The sequence below is a fragment of the Theropithecus gelada genome, chromosome 11 (genome assembly GCF_003255815.1).
Source record: "Theropithecus gelada isolate Dixy chromosome 11, Tgel_1.0, whole genome shotgun sequence".
Taxonomy (NCBI): Eukaryota; Metazoa; Chordata; class Mammalia; order Primates; family Cercopithecidae; genus Theropithecus; species Theropithecus gelada.
In genome coordinates, this window is record NC_037679.1 from 10728811 (window position 1) to 10748435 (window position 19625).

Consider the following 19625-nt stretch of genomic DNA (forward strand, 5'->3'; position numbering starts at 1 on the left):
AGAGGGAAAAACTTGATGTAGCTAGGCCACGGCAGGGCAGTGGCAATGGAGAGGAAGAGGGAAGGTAAGGAGACAAATGAAGAAAGAACAGACTTGGAGCCCATGAGTGACTGGCCGTGGGGGAAGCGCAGGTGGAGTAAAACAGCACCCTGATGTCATGCATCTGAGAGAAAAGCTGTCATGTGAAATAAAGATTAAGCTCATTTGACAGAGCTCCAGAGGATGTAACCAAGACCAACTTATCTTCTGGGAGGCAGATTTGGGCTCAGTGTGAGGAACTCACAGCTAATGCTGTCCAAGAATGGAATTGGCTGCCCTGGGACCAGCAAGTACCCAGGGTTGAGGATGCCAGGAAGCTGCACGTGTGGGAGGATGGACTTGAGGGCCCGTGACTTCAAGACAGGGACAGAGAGGGCACTGCAGACAGACACTGCCTGGGAGCAGAATGAGAGATGGGAGGGTGGTGACGAAGGAGTGGGTGGGGAACAGATGTCTTCGTTAGGAGGAGGGAGCAGACGGGTGCAGGGAAGAAAGCATGGGTGGGCTGAGGCTGGCTGTGGCTGAGGCCCAGCGGGTGGATGAGGGCCTCAGCACTTGGAGTCCCCACTGCTCGGAGGCTGGATCTTTGAGTGACATGGGACCCAGGTTTCGTGGGTCTAGGTTAAAAACAGAGTTTCATAAGAACACAGGAAACTATTTTCATGACTGTCCCGCCTCCAGCTGCGATCGTAGGACCTCCAGACTCTCTTAAAAGTCCCTAGGGCAGAATGTCTGACCTCCTTGTTACAGGCTCCAGTTCCAGCTCTCTGTGTCATCCCCACTGCTTAGCAAGACCCTGTGCTGCCACCGGCTCCACCACCCATTGCCCACATGTTGTGCCACTCCACCCTGCAGTGGGCCAACACCCCTGTTTGCAGATGGCATTGGCTCATGGGGGACCTGAGTGCAGCAGTGCTGAGCTGTTTTCCCTGATCTAGGAGTCAAGAGCCTTTTCCCCCCACATTGAGGCACCCTCTGCCAATGGATTCCTACAGCTAAGGTGTCAAGATTTCTCCAATGGGTTAAAGGGAGAGAGTTCATTGCAAGGTGGCCATTGCCTGGAAGGCCCAGGTCCCACAAAGAGGACCAAGCAGGTTGGCCCTTACTGCTAATTCTCCACCCAGGTCCAATCAGATGTGGCCAGTGTCAGGGTCAGGCAGATGGCAGAGGCTGTGAATGAGGGCTGCTCTTAGATGGAGATGTGGGTAGGACTGGCAATGAGTGTCATCTCTAATATGCTTTGAGTGCTCGGGATATGCCAAATGCTGTACTTTAAGTGCATAATTCATCTAACTCTCACGACAGTAGGCATTGTGATTCCTTTTTTGCAGGTGTGGAAACTGAGGTTAAGAACAGTTAAGTATTTGTATGATGTACAACCAGTAGATGGCAGAGCTAAGATTCCAACCTAGGTCTGTCTGAGTCCAAAGCACATTTGTGCTTAAATATACATCACTGTTATGACCATACTGGTCCAGCTCGTCTAATTTTCTAGGCCCAGAAGACCACTTTGAGAGCTGAGTATTTGGTTTTGCCATATTTGCCATATCTACACTGACTTGTCTATTGAATCAATAAATAATGATGGAGCACATGCTTTGTGCCAGCCCCCATCCCTGACGCTCAGGCCGCAGTGGTGAACAACTCAGGAGTTTCCAGTCCAGAAAGAAGCAACAGAAATGAGTACATTACAGTGAGGAGGAGGCTGGTCTCACCAATACACAGTGCAGAAAGTCTTTGTAAGGGACCCCTAGGCTAATGATTGTCACACAGCCCTGGCCGGGGCAAATCAAGAGACAATTCTGGTTCTGGTCCTCACTCTGCTCATTACTAGCTTCAGTTTCCTTCTCTGAACTCCAGTTTCCTTATGAGGGGACAGACTGAGATGGTTTCTAAGCTGTCTTCCCATATTCCCTGAGTCTATAATGAGGGCAGGAATTGCTTGGCAGGATCCACCCTGGGCCTTAGGTGTGGTGAGTCAGGAACAACAGAGGTGTGACGAGGATGGAAGATTAGACAGATCTGAGTCCAGGGAACCATGCTTAAGACCAGAGACATCCAGGAGAGTCCAGGCAAGCTGAAGTCTGGAGTCCAGCAGGTGAGAGCTGGAGGCAGCAGCATCAGGAGGAAGAAGCCCCTCACAGGACCTAAACCCTCAGGGACCCTATTAGGGCAGGCTGGTACCCGTGTCCCTGAGTGCTCGCCCAGCTCTGGCATATTGCCATTGATGAAGGTCCAAAGTAAAGGGTTCACACAGTCTTCAATCCCTTGCCCGGAGAAGGGGACAGCTTCGTTCATCTTATCACTCGGTCACAGACACAGCTTTGCCTGTCCTTTAATGAGTTATTGGAAAAATCTAACCAGAGAGCATCTGCATTATGTTACTGCAGAGATAAGTCACACCCTCAGACGACACCATGACCTTGCAGATCAAATCCCTGGAACCAGAGTCTTCATCCCATGGGCAAAGTCCCAACCAGGAAGGTGGAAATGAAAACCCATAGAGGAAGGAGAGGAGAGGCCTGTCTAGGCCTCCCGATCAGCCTTTCATTGTCTCCATGACAAATAGCTCACTGCCGACATCGCACTATGGTTATCTCACCACCTGCTTTGAAGAGGCAACGGAAGAAATCAAGCCCCTGCCTCTGGGTCCCATACTTCCCACTGCCTACTCCAGCTCAGCCCCTCCCTATATCTTCAACTACTGGTTCCTCGCATCCATCTCTCCCCTTGCACAGGATAAACATACTAAGGGCGTTACATGTCAGGGAATGCTCGGGAGCCTCGTTCTCCTTGTCAAGCCCCAGCTCCAGATCTCCCCCGGTTCCTGCTCACATTGACCCTCACAGTGCATGCCCAGCAAGTCTGCCAGCTTCTTTTCCCTTTTGCCCATTGCTCCTGTCCTCCCCAGAGGATTGGAATTGGATGTGGCACATGGATGCTGTTGGGCTAGACATCGTTTCAAATAAAATATACATTTTGTGGAGCACTATATAGTAAATATAATTACAGATGAAGACACTCAGTCTCAGAGAGGATAAGTAACTTTTTGAAGGTCACACAGTTATTAAGCAGCAGATCTCCTTCAAAGCTCTTTTTTTCTTTTCCATCACATTTGTTTTTTATTTATTTATTTTTTAGCTGGAGTCTTGCTCTGTCGCCCAGGCTGGGGTGCAGCCCAGCGTGATCTCAGCTCACTGCAACCTCCACCCCCGGGTTCAAGCGATTCTCCTGCCTCAGCCTCCCGAGTAGCTGGGATTACAGGCCCTTGCCACCATGCCCGGCTAATTTTTATATTTTTAGGGTTTCACTGTGTTAGCCAGGCTGGTCTCAAACTCCTGACCTCAAGTGATCTGCCTGCCTCGGCCTCCCAAAGTGCTGGGATTACAGGCATGAGCCACCGCACCTGGCCTCCACCACATTTATTTATCTCCCAGAGCCTCCTGCCCCACCAGCCAAGGAGATTTTGTCTAGCTTCAATTTCTGTATCTTAGGAAAATAAGTAAACTTTTTATCATTCAAATATACAATTATTATTATTACTATTTTATTTTATTTTTTGAGACAGAGCTTCACTCTGTCACCCAGGCTGGAGTACAGTGGCATGATCTCGACTCACTGCAACCTCTGCCTCTCGGGTTCAAGCGATCCTCCTGCCTCAGCCTCCTGAGTAGCTGGGATTACAGGTGTGTGCTCCCACGCCTGGCTAATTTTTGTATTTTTAGTAGAGACGGGGTTTTGCCACGTGTTGGCCAGGCTAATCTTGAACTCCTGACCTCAGGTGATCCACCCTCCTCGGCTTCCCAAAGTGCTGGGATTACAGACGTGAGCCACTGCACCCAGCCACAATTATTTTATAATATAACTATGCTTTTCCCACTCGATTCTGTTCTTTCACCACCACCCCCTCCCAGAGAGGCTGCTGTGAGCATTCACAGGAAGAGATTCTCGCCACCCGCACCCCAGCTCCTGAGGGCCATGAGCTGCCTTGAAGTGATGTGATTCCACCTGGGCAGGAGCCAAGATTCCCCAGTTCTCAGCCAGAAGAGCACATCCAGAAAGAAAGGTGTCTGCCAGTGCCTTCGACAGGCACACACGCAGCTTTCAGCTGTAACCACAGTCACAGCACAAGAGAGCAGAGCTTCCAGGGGCCCTAGCACGGAACACAAGAGCTCATCCTTCCTGTCTCCTTAGCCTGAGCCTTCGGGGTCAGAAAGCACCCAGGTTTCCCAGAAAGCAGCTTCTCTTCCATTCAATTTGGCCAGAACCAGAGGGGAGATAAGGCCCGGCTTCTTCCTTCATGGCAGCCTTCCTACATGCAGCATCTTCTCTGACCCTTGAAACTGAGGGCAGTTATTGCTATTGCCTTTCTAGAGATAAGAATATTCAGAGCCAAAAGACCAGTGAATGCTGTCCCTGCTGTACCTCGATGCCTCCTGCTTAGGTGTGATCATTTTCTCACCATTTCCTTTCCAAGTGGACATTTACCTGCAATTTGTTAAATGGGCCAATTTTTTTTAAAAATCGTAAGAACGAAGTACAGAACTGTTGTCCAATATGCTATTTACTAGCTACATGTGGCTATTTAAAATAAAATTTTAAAGAATTTCATTTCTGAGTCCCACCAGCCACATTTCAGGTGCTCCATAGCCTCGTATGGCTAATGACTGGTGGATTGGATGGCACTGGTGACAACATTTCCGCCATTGCAGGAAGTTCTAATTGACAGCACTGTAAATACTTAGAAGGTACACAAAATTGTAATATCAAATACAACTATAAAGATACTCATTTTCTTATTGCTGTAGTAAGAAAATTACCACAACCTTAGTGACTTCAAACAATACACACTTATTTATGTATGTATTTTATTTTATTTTATTTTATTTTATTTTGAGACGGAGTCTCGCTCTGTCACCAGACTGGAATGCAGTGGCGTGATCTCGGCTCACTGCAACCTCTGCCTCCTGGGTTCAAGCAATTCTCCTGCCTTACCCTCCTGCGTAGCTGGGATTACAGGCACCCACCACCACACCCAGCTAATTTTTATATTTTTAGTAGAGAAGGAGTTTCATCATGTTGACCAGGCTGGTCTCTATCTCTTGACCTCCTGATCCACCCACCTTGGCCTCCCAAAGTGTTGGGATTACAGGCGTGAGCCACAGAGCCCAGCCCACATTTATTATCTCATAGTTTCCTTGGATTGGGAGCCTGGGCGCGGCTCAACAGGGTCCTCTGCTGAGGGTCTCTCAGGGGCTGCAGTCAAGGTGTCAGCTGCGGCTTCTGTCTCCTCAGAGGCTGGAGGTCCTTTTCTAAGATTCTGGAAGTTGTTGGGAGAATTCAGATCTTTGCGGCTGTGGGCTGCGGCCCTCCACTCTCAGAGACCACTGGTCTCCATGGCCACGTCATGGCATGGCTGATAGCTTCTGGAGGCCCAGAATCCAGGCACAGACTTTCAAAATATTTCTCGAAGTTCTTATTTCTCTTTTTTTTTTTGAGACGAAGTCTTGCTCTGTCGCCCGGGCTGGAGTGCAGTGGCCGGATCTCAGCTCACTGCAAGCTCCGCCTCCCGGGTTTACGCCATTCTCCTGCCTCAGCCTCCCGAGTAGCTGGGACTACAGGCGCCCGCCACCTCGCCCGGCTAGTTTTTTGTATTTTTTTAGTAGAGACGGGGTTTCACCGTGTTAGCCAGGATGGTCTCGATCTCCTGACCTCGTGATCCGCCCGTCTCGGCCTCCCAAAGTGCTGGGATTACAGGCTTGAGCCACCGCGCCCGGCCTCGAAGTTCTTATTTCTCTAAGCGCACGTGTACTATGCTCAAACAGCAGGTAAGGCTGGGCACGGTGGCTCATGCCTGCAATCCTAGCACTTTGGAAGGCCAAGGCAGGCAGATCACTTGAGGCCAGGAGTTCAAAACCAACCGGGCCAACATGGGGAAACCCTGTCTCCACTGAAAATCCAAAAATCAGCTGGGCGTGGTGGTGGGCACCTGTAATCACAAGTACTCCAGAGGCTGAGGCAGGAGAATCGCTTGAACCTGGGTGGCAGAGGTTGCAGTGAGCCGAGATTGCACCACAGCACTGCAGCCTGGGCAACAGAGCGACCCCGTCTCAAAACAAACAAACAACAAAACAGCAGGTAAACCCCTTCTGGAGAGTACCTCTTACTCCTGGACCCTTTCTTCAGGAACTCACATGGTTGGGTCAGGCCTACTAAGATAATGTCCCTTGTGATTAACTTACAGTCAACAGACGAAGGCCTGTAATTACACCAGAAAAATCTCCTCACCTTTGCTGTATAAGGTTCATAATCACGGAGTGGCATCCCATCGCCTTTGCTGCAGTCTGTTGGCTGCATCTTACAGGTTCCACCCACACGCGAAGGGAGGGAGTGTACAAAGGTGTGGGCACCGCAGGATGGAACCACAGGGGCCTTCTGAGCCGTCCGCCCAACAATCAGGTTTAACAATATGAAAAGAAGACAATCGAAATCCATGATTCTACCACTGAAGGAAACCACATCTTGATACATTTCTTTCTAGCCATTTTCTGAGCTTATTTCTGTTTACATTATTAAAATCATGCTGTATGTAGCACTTGAATTGATTTTTTTAGCTTTATTACACTATAATCAAAAATCATATAAAGTGAACAACTTGATGCTTTGATATATGTATACCTTGCAAAATGATCACCACACCAAGCTAATTAATATATCCACCACCTCACATAATTATCTTACACATTTTTTTTGTGGTAGGAATCTGGATTTTTTGGCCACTATCATGTCATCAAAAAGTCACTACAAACATCATTATTAATAACTGGATAACATCAAGGGATACACAATGACTTATTGAACCAATTCCCTATTTTTGGACATCTGCACTAATTTCTAATTGCCTGTTATCAAGATTGTGACAAACATCTTTGTAAGTAAAGGTTTTTCTGTCACATCATTTCTTTAGACTAGATTCGGTAATGGTAATTGTTTGTTTAAAGGATATGCCGATTTGTAAAGCTCTTGATACTACTATTGAACTAACTGCTTTCCCCAACAGAACCAACGGGTTCTCCCCCTGCAGGGAATGGGCGTGCCGTTTTGCTGCAGCAGGAGATGGTTTGGACTGCGTGGGTTTTGGTTGAGTAGAGATGATCAAGCATCCCTGAGCAGGCTCTCCAGCTCCCCGCCAGACTGAGTCCCCTCATTGTCCCCCCAAACCCCCAAAACCAGGTAGGAGTAGCCCAGATGCTTCATCAGCCACCAGGACTTGAACAAAACCTTTACGGAGAAGTTCAGTGTTTCCCCAGGCCAGAAAAAACAACAGATGCCAAGCTGGGCTAGGGCCTCCTCCAGGCACCACAACATTGAGAAAAGAAAGAGTGGGTTCCTACTATCAGAGGTTTACCTGATGTTTGAGAATAGTACAAGTACACTTTAAGACAAATAGGAACTTCAATAAATATATTGGAATTTAGAAAACCCGGCCGGGCATGGCAGCTCATGCCTGGAGAATCCCAGCACTTTGAGAGATTGAAGTGGGAGGATTGCTTGAGCCCAGGAGTTCAAGACCAGCCTGGGCAACATAGCAAAACCCTATCTCTACCAAAAAAATTTAAAAATTAGCTGAGCCTGGTGGCACACACCTGTAGTCCCAGCTACCCAGGAGGCTGAGGCAGGAGGATCGCTTGAGCCCAGGAAATTTGAGGCTGCAGTGAGCTATGATTGTGCCACCGCACTCCAGCCTAGGTGACAGAACATGACTGTGTCTCCAAAACAAAACAAAACAAAACAACAAAGAAAACCTATGCCTGGATTCTGGGGAATTGCTACTTTTTTCGGGAGAAAACCCGCCCACACATATCACTAGTTTATTTGAGGGCAACCTCCCCCTTCCATCTTGAGGTTGGCATCATGGAGAGGAGAGATTTGCTGTCTCAGTACTGAGCATGCTGAGGACTTCCTTTCAGCTTCAGCTATACAGGTGAGGGGCAAAAGCAAGGCCTGCCTAGCAACCACTGGTGAGCCTTTTGCTGGGTCCCAACTCCACTTCCATCTGGCCACGATCTCAGCTCCTCATCCCAGCTCTGCCACTCACTAGCTGCATGACCCACCCTGGGTAAGACACTTCCACAGTTTCATATCAGTTTCCTTCTCTATAAAAGCAGGAAATGAAGGTCACTTCATTTCATCCCTGTCATTTTATGATATATTTGAAATTACTTTGCTACAATGCAATATATATATATATATATATATAGAGAGAGAGAGAGAGAGAGAGAGAGCGAGAGAGAGAGAGAGAGAGTGTTTAACGTTTATTTTATGGTGCATAAATATCATCCCAGTGGCATTCACAGAGACTGGGCCTCTGTGTTTAATCCACAAGCATTTCTTGGGTATGAGCAGAGCTGCTGCTGAGCTGAAATACAGAAATGATGCAGAGGAACAGAATCTGAGGTGCTGGCTCTGCTGAGGGAGTCTTAGGGACTCTGGGACCTCTTGATCTGCCCTTGGGTGTTTTCCTCTTGAATTCCTGTTTCCATCCTTACTGCTGCCCTCGCCTGCTTCTCAGACTTCAGACTGATCTGTCACGGCTCATCGATTACCTGAGCTGAGCATCAGTATACCCTGGGGAAAGTCAGGCTTCAGTGAAAGCAAAGCTCCAGAAGTGTTAGCAGGAAAGCTCAAGAACATAGGGGAGTGTGCTCGCAAAACACGGGGCATTCCTGAGGACACAAGGCAAAGGAGGGCATGAGCCTGGGATGGGATGGGCATATAAGAGTAAGAAAGCACAAGGGCCAAAAGAGGTTCTGAGGGCAGGGCTGGTGACATTTGCTGCTCTCCCCAGGACACTCAGCCCGCAGAGCATCAGGAATGTGCCAGGAGCTACAGGCAGGGGTTTGGCGTGACAGTGAGCTAATATCTGCAGAATGCCGGGAATGGTATCCGGCACATAGTAGGTGCCATGTAAGTATTTGATAAATAAATACGGATACAGCATTAAGGTTTTTCCTGGCTGCCCTTTATCTTGGAAGGCAGCCTTGCTCCAAGCAAATCTCCAGTGCCTCAGACAAGCCACAGGATCTGCTTGCTGAAGGTTCAAAGGGCAGGGCTAATGAAGGGAAGAGGCTTTCTCTCCCGCACCTTCATCATCTCCACTCCACAGTCATCTCTTCTCCCTGCTTGCCCTTGGAGTGGGTTGTTATCTCCAAAGAATCCTTCATATGCCAAAGTCCAAGAACTGACCTGTAACTAGACTGGACTAAACTTCCTGAGACAGGGACCATGTCTGCCATGTCCATTTTTACATTCCCCGTAAAGCACCACATCTAGCACACAGTACGTGCTCATCGACTCTGTGAAATGAATGTATGACCCAACCCTGAGGTAAGTTAGCCTGCAAGTATATCCTAATTAGGCACAATAATGTCTGGGGAGAAGTCAGACCAATACCACATAGATGAATTACAGAACAGTCTCAGCTGGGGCTATGTTGAGAATCTGCTTACTGGTGTCTGTGCAGGAAAGGGTTAACACAGCAGGTCTGGGTTGCTCAAACCTTGCACATTCCAAAGAAAGGCCTGTCTTCAGAACTGGGCCCTTGACTGGCTCCTGGGAGATGACCTTTGAGCCCTTGGAAGATCCTGCCTGGTTGACTTTTTTTCTATGCCCCAGACCATAGGCCACACTGTGTCAGTCTGACCAGTTTGTGCTAATAAACTGACTTATGGTGAATGTCTGGTTTTGTATGCCTAAGGCCCTGCCTGGGCTGTGCACTAACAGTTTGACCTCTCAGCAGCGTGGGGAACTAGAGACTGAGTGGCTAAAATAAGTCATATGGATACTGCCACCACCTAAAACCCCCAGACAGCAAGGCTCATCCCTCATTGGTAATATTTTGCACGTGTTGACACGCGTAATTTTTGGGGATTTAACTGCATTCCTGTCAGGCCCACTGGGAGAGGACACCTAGAAGGTTGAGCCTGATTTCTCCTGGACGTCACCACCTACTTTGTCCCTTTGCTGATGTTCATCTGTATCCTTTCCCTGTAATGAACCGTAACTGTGAGTGTATCAACTTTTCTGAGTCCTGTGAGTCCTGCCAGTAAGTAATTGAACCTGAGGGGAGTCTCAGGGCACAGCCAATGCAGTGTCTGTAATCAAAGAAGTTTAGAAGTGGATAATTTGTAATGATCTTTGTCTTCGGTTACCCTGATGCCTCTCCACACAATTTCTTCATTCATTCATGCAACACATGTGTTTTGAACGCCAGCGGTGTGTGGATACTGCATTCCAGGCACTGGAACACAGTAGTCAGCCAAACAAAGATCCCTGCCCTCATGGAGCTCATGTTCTAATGCGGGAAGGTGAGAGACTAAGCAATACACATAATAAATAGGTGATAATGCTATGGTAGAAAGAGTAGAATAGGTACAGGGGATCAGGAGCACAGGAGTGGGGGTGGGGCTCCTTGAGAAGGTGAGATGTGGCTTGACAAAGGTGAGAGTTGGCCATGGGGGTTCCTGAAAGTTCTCTGGAGCACTCATTTGCCCCTTGAGTGCTTGGGCCATGGCTCTCATTCTTTAATGAGCACCAGAATTACTTAGGAAGTTTGTGAAAGAGGCAGATTTCCAGACCCCTTTTGTGTGTGTCGTGGGGCGGGGGCTGGCAGGGAAGTTAAGATTATAAGAAGCACTTAACATAAGCCTGATGCTGGAGGTCTGGGAACTGCACTTAGAGACTCACTCCATCAGGCAGGCCTGGACAAGGAATGAGAAACAGCCCTTGCTCTCAGAGAGCTCCCACTTGAGTGGGAACAGAAGGGAGAGCTGTGTAAAACATAGTGCCTGTCAGAGCATCTCTCTGCCGTTAATGCATCCACGGGGAACGTCAGTACCTGAACGGACAATTAGCTGAGGGTGGAGAACTCTGAAGGGATGCATTTTGAGGAGTTGGGGACAGGGGTGAGGACTCCTGCAATAAAAATACAGGTTCCCAAGAGCAACGCTGCAGGTGATGAGAGACCAGAAATGATCTCTTCTGAAAAGATAAGAGGGCTTGGAATCTTCCTGGGTTTCCCCAGTGGTGGTTCTGTCTGCAGGACAAAGTCTTTGGTCATGGGGAGACTGGATAAACACAAGGGGCCTTGGAGAGAGTAGCAAAGGCGGTCAGAGCCACACTCAACTGTCCTCCGATCCCCTTTCCAGCTGTGTATGTTCACCGTGGATGGCTCACATCAACACATAAAGCATGGGCTCCTGGGGCTACGTCACCCAGATGCACCAAGAACTGGAAGGGGCAGCCGTAGTCAGCCGCTGGTGGGTGCAGCAGTACAAAGCCCTGTTCCTTTGCCCTGAGGGAGGGCAAACTCTGTGCTGCCAGGCATGCCCCTGGAGCTCCCTCAGGCATCAGGCCGATGCTGGGACTTCTCCCCAAATCAGACACTTACCTGGCATTTACTCCTCCCCTATTCTGCTGTCCCCACTCCCTTCTAATATTTTCTTGGAATATTTCCTTAGTAAACCACTTGAGCATGAATTATTGTCTCATCTGACCTTAGACAGAGAAATACTTTAAGCACCAAAGCAACCCACACTTCGGCTCCCAGTTCCTTAGAGAGGGTGGGGAATAAGCTCCCATGGCAACCCGGAAAGGCAATCCTCTCCCCTTCCCCAGGCTGGACTGCCCAAACCTGCCCGGCCTGACTTCTCTAGAAAGGGCATCTTAGTGTCCATGGAGAGGTGGCACCCGGGCAGGTAGCACCAGGTTTCAGTTACCGCCCCTTCTTAGTACACCCAGAAAGCCGCCTAGACGGTTCTGGGCATGCAAAGCCCCACCCAAGACTGGGCTGAAGAATCGGACTCTCCTTCCCGTCTTTGCTATGCCTGCCCTCTGCTGGAGCAACTCATGAACAGCAGCTGGTTAGAAGGGAAGGAGTGAGCCAGAAGCACCAGGGCTCCAAACCACTCACCCTTTAGGGTCCAACTCAAATGTCACCTCCTCCAGGAAACCTCCTCTGATTCCCGCAGCTGAAATCAAGCTCTCTGCTGTAAGCCCCCACAGCCCGCCCTCTACGCGTCGCTCATGGTGCCGTCTGCCTTATGTCCTGGTTATGCACTACGTGTTACCTCCCCAGCTCATTTGTGAGCTCCCCGGGGAAGACGATTTTTTTTGTTGCTGGAATTTACTCCCAAAGGATTTTGCACCTCCCTAGAAATATCTCCCACAACGAAGCCCTAAATTCACATCCTTAAAGAGAGCCCTTTGAATTCAAGTATTGTATCTCTAAAAAGGCCCAATTAAAATGAACTATGAAAAGACATAAACAAGTTGCCTGGACTGCGAGTCATTAACCATTGAGGGCATTAGCACATTCCTAGAACTCAGAGCGCCAAGAGCCGAGGTGTTATCAGAAACGTTTTGGGTGCCAAAGAAAGATGAGAAAAGGAAGAAGGGTAAAGAATAAAAGAGGAAAAAGTTGAGCATGAGGAACTTCTGAAGAGAGTTGACTGGATAAAGTTGGGGAGGGGCTCGGGGGTTGGAGGGAGGCAGGAGGGTAATAAAGTCCCATTTACCCTGGGGTAGAGATTCCAGAAGAACAGGTGGGGGACACATTTCAATAGAGCCATTTTATCTTGTGGACCCAAAAAGAAGTTACTGGGTCCAAATGCCAAAAACAAACAAAAACAAACAAACAAGCAGCCCAGTAAAACAAAATTGATAAATGTTTAATTAGATATCAGTAAAATATAACATTATGTCAACTTCATTAATTGCTAAATTTAGTACTTATAAACATTTCTTCCATTAGAAAAGAATTTTGTGGGTTAGAATTTCTCACTTAGAATTCCTGGATAGAGATGGTGACTTGTGAGTAATCTTACCCAATTGTAAATTAAATATTACTCATTGCCAAATAATTTCCAAAGCAAAATTATAAAGTTCCTTTCACACTTACAGGTCAGGGCCAGGCACGGTGGCTCACACCCATAAACCCAGCACACTTTTGGGAGGCCAGGGCATAGTGGATCGCTTGAGCGCAGGAATTCAAGACCAGCCTGGGCAACATGGTGGGACCTTGTCTCTACTCAGCCTCCTGAGTAGCTGTAGTCCCATCTACTCAGGAGGCTGAAGTGGGAGGATCGCTGAGCCCAGGAGGTAGAGGCTGCAGTGAGCCGTGATGGTGCCGCTGCACTCCAGGCTGGGTGACAGAGTGAGACCCTGTCTCAAAAAAAAAAAAAAAAAACATTACAGGGCATATTATATTTAATATAGGATATGAGTGTGTTTTGATATATTTGATATAATAAAACTAGGAGTCTCTGGGGCTTATAAAGTTCTTAAAATGGCCCTTAGTATCAAAGATCAATTTCCTCCATCTACTTCACCGCAGTTTCACCCTAGATGATATCACAGTCCTCACCTTCCATAAGCAGACAAAGCACCTAGAGACAAACTGCTTTCTTTTCTTCAACACAACTTGAATTTACCTCCTTGTCCACCCGCATGGACAAATTAGTTGGTGATTAAATGCTTAGAATAGCTAACTATAAAGTTTTTCTGCTTTCAAGGAACTCTCCAGAGGGAAACAATGCTATCATTTCGTTTGTACATTTTCTGTGCATTTTATGTATTTCCAGTCAAAAACTAAATAATATTCTCCACCTTCTCCTTTGACACAAGCATTAATATTCTGTGTATGCTGCTCACACTGCTATATTCCTCTTTTTTTCTACTTAACAATTGAATCCCCCTTTTAGAGCCCATAATTATTAGTAAATTAACAGTAACTTTCCCTCCACAGTGGTCCAAAGGGGGAGAAAAGTACAGCTTTTAAGAGGTAGGAGCAATCTGTACCCAGTCAGAAAACACTGAGCTACAGAATGTAGTCAAAGAGAACCCCTAAGTCGTTTTATGCAGAAATTATTTAGACACTGGCAGAGCATGTCAAAGTCAGGGATATGGACTGGGTGAGCTTGTAGAAGCCTGAAGGCCAAGAGTGACAATTCTTCGGTGCAAGAGAAATGGTGCTGGGGAAAACCAGAGCCTTGTCTTTCTCCTCCCCTTCTCCCTCCTCCTCTTCCTCTTCCTCCTCCTCCACTCTTCTTTCCCCGCTTATTCTTGCTGGAAGGTAAAAAAACAAAAAAGGTTGCCAAGAAGGCTGCAGGAATAGCCACACGCAAGCAGAGAGGCTGATTATTCCATAAAAGCTGCACACACACTGGTGGGGCGGGGATGGTGCAGGCAGCAGAGAACAGAGCTGTCATGTAAGCAGCCAGGGAAGCCAGGGCTGAGCCCATCCTTAGGAGGGAAAAGGAAGGAAGTCCCAGGTTTAGTCAAGTCATGTTTTCTTGACTTGTATCTAGAAACTTGGAGAATTCTACAATGAAGTGCTATTTATTTCGTGGCTGCTGTGCACCAGGCAGTAGGACACAGCAGGGAGCCAAACAGATAACAGTCCTGGTTTCATGCCGCTGACTTGCTAGACAGGGAAAAGCCAGTGAGCGAACACATGGCACGTGTATGTGACATAAGAGCAGGCTGTGATCAGTGCCACAAAGACACAGAAAGAGGGTAAGGGGACGGAGAATGATGGGGTTATAGGTGAGGTGTGTGCGTTTAGCCAGGGTAGGCAGGGGAGGCCTTTCGGAAGGGGTGGTGTCTGGGTGGAGACACAAATAAGGATCCCATCTCTGGGTAATGAGGGTCCCAGCACGGAAGCCCTGGGTCTTGGCAGTGTGTGGGGCTTGGTGGAGATGAGGCCACGTGGGGCAGAGTCCCAGGGAGAGGCTCATCGGCAGGTGAGACCAGCACTAAAACAAACGAAACAGAATAGAATAGAAAAGAAACATCATCGTGTACCAGGAGTGATCCGGTGGGGATTGTCCGGGGACTTTTCTGTTGCAGATATATACATGTGCACGTAGTAGGTCACAACCGAAAGTCTTTTCCAGTCAGAAAAGCGTCAAAGGCCCTGAAACGAAGGTACAGAATCTGGACGCGGATTATCTTCATATACATAGATAAGTGTATATACACACTAGTTGTATGTGTATATATAAGTATATATACTTATTCTTCTAATAGTGAGTGAATCACATACTTATTATTCTAACAGTGAGTGAGCAAAACACCAGAAAAACCGATATTGAGAGAGTCTTAAAAAATACCTCACCAATACTTTTGGTGTTGGGGAGGAATACAACAGAGGCGAAGGGCCCTCATCATCACGTCGTATCAGGGGGATATGATATTAACATCACTTATCCCTGGTGAGGTTAACCTGAACTGATTTGTTTAGACAGCGTTTGCCAAGTGTCTCCACCATAAAGTGACTATTTTTTTCCTTTCATTACTGTATTCTTGGAATGTGAGTGAATAAGCCCAGCCCACACTCAAGTGGGGGCAAGAATTAACCTCCACTTCCTGAGATGAATTTATCTACTTATATTATTTGGAATTCTTCTGAAAGGATGATCTGTTTCTTGTGCTCATCTATTTATTGAATCCATTTACACCAATATGGACTTCTGTATATTGCATACTTTGGGTTGTAATCCAGTATATACTACTTATTTTGTTGTTCAGCATTATCCCAGTGGTGACCACTGGGAGCTCTTTCAAGCTGGTTCCTGTGTCTCTAGAGATCCTTTCATTTTCTGAGCACTTCCTTGCTCTCTGACACTACAAGTTGCTGTTCTTTATATTTTTAATGTACTGCCCTGCAGTCATCACTTTGTTGGGATTTTTCCTGGCAAAATTTTACATATTTATGCTATTATCTTAGGCATGAGTTGAAAGGGTGAAGTGAGGAGGTGGAGACTACTTGTCCCCCAACCATCTAAAATTGCAGAGTTTTAGCTGAGTATGAGGTCAGCCAGATAAACTTACATTTGTTAGCCTATTTGCAGCTAGGTGTGTCTATTGACTTAACTCTTGACCAGCAGTGCGTAGGTGGATGTGGTGAGCCACTCCCAAGTTCTTGCTCTTAAAAAGACTGAGCATGAAGCTGGGCATAGTGGCTCATGCCTGTAATCCCAGCACTTTGGGAGGCTGAGGCAGGCGGATCACGACGTCAGGAGTTCGAGACCAGCCTGGCCAACATGGTGAAACCCTGTCTCTACTAAAAATACAAAAATTAGCTGGGTGTGGTGGCGGGCGCCTGTAGTCCCAGCTACTTGGGAGGCCAAGGCAGGAGAATCACTTGAACCCGGGAGGCGGAGGTTGCAGTGACCTGAGATCACACCACTGCACTCCAGCCTGGGTGACAGAGAGAGACTCTGTCTCCAAAGAGAGAACAACAAAAACAACAACAAAACAACAACAACAACAACAAAAACAAAACAAAACAAAAGACTGAGCATGAACGAGCTCCCCAGGTGGCCCTCCTCCTCCCTGCCGGCTGACAGATGGTGAAATCCACAGCAGTCCTTTTCTATCAGCTGCAGCAGCACAGGCCTACACCCCTTGTTGGGTAGTGCTTCCCAGCAGCTGAACTGAGGGAGTCCCACAATCTGTTCTCTGTCCCTAGGAGTCCTGACAACTCCGCACAGGCAGGACAAACAGGCAGACAAGGCAATCAGAGAGTGGACATCGCCATCAAGACAGCCCATACTTGGGTGGCCTGCAGCAGGTCTAGGGAAACTGTGCTTAGGGAGGGATGAGCTGCCTGGGCACCAGCAGGCTCTGAGCCCTCCAGCCACAGCCCACCTTGCCACTCTCTCCAGAGGCGGCTGGGCAGAGGTGGTGAGGCTCAGAGGCTTGGCTCAGGCAGTCAGATCGAGGTCTGAGACCCAGCTCCTTACTGTCAGTGGGCGGTAAGTTGCCTTGGTTAGTCACCAAAGGGGGACAGCATTCCGATTTCACTTTTGTTCCTTTTCTCTCCACCTCTTCCCTACTCCCTTTTAAATATGACAAATGCTAAATGATCAGAAACTGTGAAATGTTTGAGGAATAAAAAGAACTCAATGATATTTGGAATCCCTGGGTAAGGATCAAGGGAAACTAACATTCATTGAGTGTCTACTATATGCCAACAGTGTGTCACGCAGACTATATGATTTTATCTCTATATTTTATCTCTCACTGTTAAGCGGGAGAAGGTATCAGAGAGATTAGGTAACTTTCCCAAGTTGCACAGCAGACAATCGGCAGAACTGGGATTAGACTCAAGACTGCCTGTCCCCAGCTCCTGCTCTTACCTTGTCATCGCTGGGTCTCCCTGGACACTCGGGGGCCTGCTGTACGATTAGCGTTGGTTACCTGGCTCTGTTCTTTCTGGAGGAGTTATTTATTGGAACTCAGCTTAGGAGGCCCATCATTCAGTCACCTTGGCTCCCTTTTCTTCTGGGCAGTTGTGGTAGACACTGCTCTTCTCTGACACTGAACCTTCGTGGGTGTCATGCGTTCCATCCTGCAGCCCTGGGTTCGTCTGGGTCATCCCCTATCATCCCTGATGGAAGAGCTATCGGCAGGGTCCCTGAACAGAAGCCGCAGAGTCACTGCCTGGTGGTATGGAACAAATTCAGGGGCTTCTATGAAAACAGGTGGAATGCTTGTGTTTTTTCTCTTGCCCGATGATGGCTGCTAACGTCATCTGAATGGCCTGGTGCTTGATGCGTGAGCTTCTGAGTCAGACAGCCTGGGTTTGTCTCCAAGGCTTGCTACTATTAAGGCTATCTGTTGCTCTGTAACAAACTACCTGGAGGCACAGTGGAAAGCATTTTATTACAGCACATGAATTTGTGGGTTGGGAATTCAGACAGGGCCAGCATGTCCATCTAGCATCACCTGAGGTCACTTGATATTCAGCAGTGACACCTGGCAATTGAGCTGGTCTGAAGAGCCTAAGACGGTTTCACCCACACATCTCGTGTGCTGCTGGGTAAGCTGGAGGGCTGCACTCAGGGGGGCCGGTGTCTCCTTCCATGTGGCTCATGACCTCCCCACATGGTCTGTCAGCACGGGAGTCAGACTTCTTACGCAGCCATTGGTGCTCCAAGAGACCAAGCTGCCAGGCCTTCTAAAGGCTAGGTGGGGAACTCATGGAGCACCCTCTCTGCTGTTCTCTATTATAGGCCAGAGCAGTGAGAGGCCTGCCCAGATTCAAGAGGAGGGAAGAGAGACCTCCCCTTCTATGGGAGACGTACCATGTCAAATAGCTTCTGGCCATGTTTCATCCGTCAGTGCAGCTCACAAGTCTGTGTCCTCAGGTTCTTTTCTTTTTTCTTTTGTTTTCTTTTTTTTGAGACAGAGTTTCACTCTTGTTGCCCAGGCTGGAGTGCAGTGGCAAGATATTGGCTCACTGCAACCTCCACCTTTTCCTGCCTGGTTCAAGCGATTCTCCTGCCTCAGCTTCCCAAGTAGCTGGGATTACAGATGCCCACCACCACGCCTAGCTAATTTATTGTATTTTTAATAGAGACGGGGTTTCACCGTGTTGGCCAGGCTGGTCTTGAACCCCTGACCTCAGGTGATCCTCCCACCTCGGCCTCCCAAAGTGTTGGGTATACAGGCGTGAGCCACTGCGCTGGGCCAGGTACAATTTCTTAACTTCTCTAAGCCTCATTTCTTCATCTGTAACAATGGTGATAATAACACAAATGGCATAGAATTGTTGCTATGAGAATTACATTAGAGAGCTTGTGTAAAGCACTTAAAATGTTGCCATGCATGTATTATGTGCTCCATCAATAGTAGCTGTTACAGTGCAAGGCTCGAGTCCACAGGCTCTGGAGTCAGACTGCTTGGGATTCAGTTCTGCCACTTGGCAACTGTGTGACCCTGAGAAAGTTACCGAATTTCTCTTTGCTTCCATTTCCTCTCTGTACCTGCCTCACAGGACTGTGTTGTTAGGATTAAGTGAGATAATATGTGTAAAGCAATGGCACATAGAAAACACCCACATGGGCCAGGCGAGGTGGCCCATGCCTGTAATCCCAGCACTTTGGGGGGCCAAGGTGGGCAGATCTCCTGAGGCCGGGAGTTTGAGACCAGCCTGACCAACATGGAGAAAGCCCGTCTCTACTAAAAATACAAAAAATTAGCTCGGTGTGGTGGCAGGTGCCTGTCATCCCAGCTACTTGGGAGGCTGAGGCAGGAGAATGGCCTGAACCCAGGAGGCGGAGGTTGCGGTGAGCTGAGATTGTGCCATTGCACTCCAGCCTCGGCGACAGAGTGAAACTCTGTCTCAAAGCTACCAAATAAAAAAAAAGAAAAGAAAAGAAAAGAAAAGAAAAGAAAAAAGAAAAACACCCACATGCTGTTTGGGTGGTGGAGTGTGTTCCCAAATCAGGGGAAACAGAGCTTTCTCACTTCGGACTTTAGCAAGATGTGTTTCTAGGCTAATACTCTAGAAACTTTTTTTTTTTTTTTTTTTTTTTTTGAGACGGAGTCTGGCTCTGTCGCCCAGGCTGGAGTGCAGTGGCGCGATCTCGGCTCACTGCAAGCTCCGCCTCCCGGGCTTACGCCATTCTCCTGCCTCAGCCTCCCGAGTAGCTGGGACCACAGGCGCCCGCCATCTCGCCCGGCTAGTTTTTTGTATTTTTTAGTAGAGACGGGGTTTCACCGTGTTCGCCAGGATGGTC